The 4,919-nt window shown below is 37.7% G+C and overlaps 1 long non-coding RNA gene across 1 annotated transcript in view; it reads left to right on the forward strand.

Annotated features, from left to right (window-relative positions):
- Positions 1-4,502, forward strand: part of LOC120516662 — a 74,552-nt gene extending 70,050 nt beyond the window's left edge. Inside the window, exons 3-7 of the long non-coding RNA XR_005630882.1 lie at positions 2,935-3,076; positions 3,338-3,366; positions 3,910-3,968; positions 4,243-4,314; positions 4,413-4,502. This is a non-coding gene — a long non-coding RNA (uncharacterized LOC120516662). The remainder of the gene's footprint in view (positions 1-2,934; positions 3,077-3,337; positions 3,367-3,909; positions 3,969-4,242; positions 4,315-4,412) is intronic.
- Positions 4,503-4,919: the final 417 nt, after the last annotated feature.

Here is a 4,919-nt window from a genome sequence, read left to right on the forward strand (position 1 = left end):
GTTGCCATCCTATTTGTCTCTTAATGTGGGAGTGGTTAGTAATTCGAGAGAGGGGTTTTGCGTTGATGGGGCGGGCTCTATTAATATTATCATAGAATAGGGCGGTCTTATCCAAATAACTGTCGGAAATGGGTTAAAACGTTTAATGGGCGGTGTTACTCAAAAGTTGTTATAGGATTGGTACGTTATGCGGAAACGATAACCACGTGACGCTAGTGGGCGCCAATTTCGCGTTTTTCTTTCACCTGAAGTAGATATTACTGCAGACCTCAAGATAAGGTGACCATCCGTCCCCGTTTTCCTGGGACAGTCCCCTTTTTCGGACAACTGTCCCCACTCAGAAACATGTCCCCGGTTTCAGCTGGTTCACTTTTTTGAATGTATCTCATCGCCAAGATAATTTGAACTCGGCGCACGTGCGCGGTGTTTTGACGGAGGTTCTGCTTTACCGCATTCTGCAACTTTGGCGAGAAATCACATGATAAGCTTTCGCTTTGTACTCTGTAGTGTTTAGAGTCCCTACTCGTGCTCTGCCACTGCATGTGTCCACGCGTGGCTTGCTTCTGGATGCGAGAGCAGCGTGGCGGCTCTTCCACCTGTTTCTGCAGTTTTGGCGCGGTGATCCCTGTGATTCAACATGAGTGCTAATCGGAAGTGTCAGTTCAATGATGGGATTCAGCGTGAATTTTCGTATTTGCGTCCGACCCCGGGTGCTTCTGTTGTGATTTGCGGCGTGTGCGACTCAGTTTTCCATCGGTAGTGTTGGGAGAACTTTAATCACGGAACACGAGGGGAGTAGTCTACGCTCCTCTAGCCCCCCCGTGTCCCCGGATTGGCACAAAAAATTCTGGTCACCTTACTCTAGATCCACCCATAATATCTCCTGTCTGCAGCAATGCCCTTTTCAAAGCACTAGCTGTAAACCTCCGGAGCAAGCTAGAAATAAACGGCAACGCTGGTGCAGTTAAAATTGTAAAGGAGTGTTTTCACATTCAAGGCCGTATTCCTCATTTCAGAGGCGGTGTTCATGATGGAAGACAAACGGCACCGTTTGAAAACGGCTTGCTTGAGTATAGCGCTTAATACAGAACTCGAGAACGGAAAGGGACAAAAAGAATTAAAGCTACAGATTACGGAAAGACCCCGATAATCCATACTGTACCAAACCATTTTCTAAACCCGCTTAATCCTGAGCAGTGTTCTGGGGTCGGTGGGGGCAATGACAGTTTAAAGCCCATACTAACCAGCATTGAGCGCCATTAACAAGGCGTCAGGTCGTTGCAGGGTCAACACTCGTACATACGGATACACCACACACATACACACACACAGCATCACCAGTGCAACAAACAAATCTGCTTGTCTTTGGATCGTGGGACGAATCTGGAGCAACCGGAAGAAACCCTCTGAAACACAAAACGAACATGCAAACAAAGAGCAGGGAGGATTCATGACCCGAACCTGGTCAATTTGCTGTGAGATCAGGCAGGCTAAAATAGAAAAATATAAACATTTACCCAGGAAAAAATGTAAAGTATGTATCAAAAATCCCTGCTGCTTTTCATGTAAAACATTACTGTAGCAGAAATGCCTTTTGAACAGTACACGTTATTGTGGTGCAGTGAATTAAACGATAAAGAAAGTGTGTGGGGGAAAAAATAAGGAATTATCGATGCAAGTTGAGAGAAAAAAATACTACTTTTTTATTGCTGGTGAATAATGAAAGCTGCCTTATGCTTTTTGCACCTGATACCTGGTGTATCCAGATTTTTATGTTCAGGTTTTAAGATTTCTGTAAACACTCTTTAAATAATTTACATAGATATAGTTAGTTATTTTAAACTACCTGGTTGGCTGGTGGGTCAAATAGGTTCCAAATTCTTTTTGTATGTATCGCTATTCCGACAAAGTTGTATTTTTTTTATTCATGATACATAGATCTGATGTTTTTCTAAGAACATGAAACTAAACAAAAGAGAGCCAAATTGCTTTGTTTCCTGCAGTGTCATGCTTATAACTCGTACTTGCAGACACATTTGCCAGTGGTAATTTCACACATAGCATCTTTTGAGCACTTGCCATCTGCAGATGTCCTGCAGTGTAACAATATGAATTTAGCGTGGGTGTTCATGGTTGTTTATAGATGATCTGTCTAATGTATTTTTATTAATTTTGTGGATTTAGATTGATACTGATACATTATAAAATCAACATTTATCGATCAACATTTATTTATATAGCACATTTTCATACAAAAAAATGTAGCTCAAAGTGCTTTACAAAATGAATAGAAAAATAGAAGACACAATAAAAAATAAACATAAGTCAACATTAATTAACATAGAATAAGTAAGGTCCGATGGCCAGGGTGGACAGAAAAAACAAAAAAAACCTCCAATAGCTGGAGAAAAAAAAAAAAAATCTGTAGGGATTCCAGACCACGAGACCGCCCAGTCCCCTCTGTAAACTAAAACTGTATTCATTTGAAGAGTCAGACAAACTGCATACAAGCCAAAAAAATTCTCATATGTACCTTGTATGTTGACTTTTGTTTAAAATTTTCAAGCTGTGATGTGTAGTACATTGAGCAGTCTGGTTGGCCCAACCTTGACTGGTCACTTCTATATTTTAAAATTGCTTGCACTTGAATAGATGAAGTATGTGGATGAGTTATTGGGAAATCCTAACTTTAGCTAAACAAGCAAGCCTGACGGTCCAAGCCTGAACGGTCCCTTGTTTGTCACCTTTCTTGTATTTTGTTTTCTTAAAAATTTCTTCTGAACACTTTGAAATCACTTCAGTTTTTTTGTCTGATGCCTCCTGACTCAGCTGTATGGAGAAAACCATTTCACTCTTCTTGATATCTAGTTATGCAAGACGTTGAGCTTTCTGAACCTCTATATCTGAAAAACTTTTTTTTTTCTTTTCTTTTAGGCCATTTTTGGATATTTTCTGCAGGAAATGATATCCTTACGATAAAGAGAAAACCAATAGGTGGCATCAGCAAAAATTATCTGAAGGACCTGATGTTGTGCCTGCTACATCAACCAACTCCAGGGGTTTACTCCCTAAATGGGTACAAGGGGTCAAAGTTACTTTTTTGTTTTGTATTAAAACTTTGAAAAAATGGGGATTCATAATATAGGCATGTGGAGTGTCATTTTATGCCATTGTAAGGTTGCTGATCCCAAATGTGATAATATTTTTGATCTTTGATTCTTTACCAGTGGTCCTAGCCCTCTAAGACTCACTCTCAAACATACATTGTGGGGTATCATTTTAGACCATTTCAAGGTCAGTGATTATTAACATTATGTTATTTATGATTCTTTACTAGGGATTCAGCCTTCTGTAGACCTCTATCAGGTGGGTGAAAAATGACAAATGTCTTTTACGATTGACTATTTAGACTTGATTGAAGTACACATGTTAATATTTCAGATATTTATGCAACTATTCTTGTTCATTATGTTCTTCAACTTCATGAAGTAAATCATTACATTTCTTATGAGCACCACAAATTTGGGTGGCTTATGCTAATTCATACTTATAGTTAAAAAATATTAGACAAATTTGAACATGTGTCTTAATATGTAATCTTTTTTGTAATGGAAAGTAATTGATAATGCAACTTTCTAGGTCCATGTGTTAGGGCTTGGAGTGTATGTATCAGACAAGATACATTAAAAACAAGTCCAGTTTTCTTTTAGCTCTCATCTACTGTTCGGTTAAATGGCGTTAACCTTATTAACCCTACTATAATAAGGTATAGGGTGGGTTGATTCTTGTGGGAAAAGCTGTGGCTGTGGAGTATGTGGGTTCAGAAAAAAAGATTGATGGTTGTTGTGGCTTATGTGAGAGGTACAAAACAATTAATACAAACTGTATTTTTTTATTTTAATGAGAAAGCTACATATTACAGATGGAGGAGGAAGGGGCAAAAAAGAGATGCCGACTCCAGGATGAAGGTAATGATATTTTATTCATATTATTTTTTTACAGCGCTTTAGACATCTCAAATTGCAGCACAATATGATTAATATAGACAAAACATAGAGAAAAAAAAACAGTAAATGACAAAGACAAATGTAACTATTATACATCTTAACATAAACTAACCAAAGCAATGCATAAAACAAAGAATTGTTGACAGGATTAAAACAGATTTTCAATAAATGGAGGTCCGTGTCTAGCTTCGCTCTTAAGTTAAACTGTCCGACTTCTTATTTATTACTGTTACAGATGTGTAGACACTCCAATTAGAATTATGGCTGAGTCATGAAGTGCTGGGTGTGGATAACCTCAGTGACAGTGGTAAGTGGCAAAACTATGTGCTTTATTTCTGTTCTCAAGCAGCACAAAACATTTGAAGATATGTTATAAACTTAACAGATTTATGTCTATTCATACAGGTTCCTGGTTTTGGGGATATTTAGTACAGAAAGGAGAAAAATGTCCAGGGTCTTAAGCTCCTAAGCATGCTTTACATATTTAAGTTCTTTAAACGATTTGGACCAAATTGATGTGATTAGTTGCATTCTGTAAATATATTGCCAGCTTTTTAATTGATGTGACAAGTTCAATGGTTTTGATGTTACCTTTTCTGGCTTTTGTAAACTCTTGACACTAAAAATAAACAAAATTCCTTTATGTTGTTGTTTTTATTGTTGCATTTCTTGGTTGAGATTTTTGATGATGCATAGAGAATACATGCACCAGTCGGAGTTGTCATAATTTCTCACATATCCCATGTAAGGGAATTTATCACTGGCTTAAGTATTTTTTACTTAACTAAATTTAAGCAGAAACTATAGTGTAGGAAAAAAATGTTTGTGTTTGGTGGTTCAATGCAAGTGTACTGGGACTTAACTCTAATGCGTACACAATATTTAGAAATAGGCAAGAAGTAAAAATCAGTA

Source organism: Polypterus senegalus, chromosome 16, assembly GCF_016835505.1.
Source record: "Polypterus senegalus isolate Bchr_013 chromosome 16, ASM1683550v1, whole genome shotgun sequence".
In the NCBI taxonomy this organism is placed as follows: Eukaryota; Metazoa; Chordata; class Cladistia; order Polypteriformes; family Polypteridae; genus Polypterus; species Polypterus senegalus.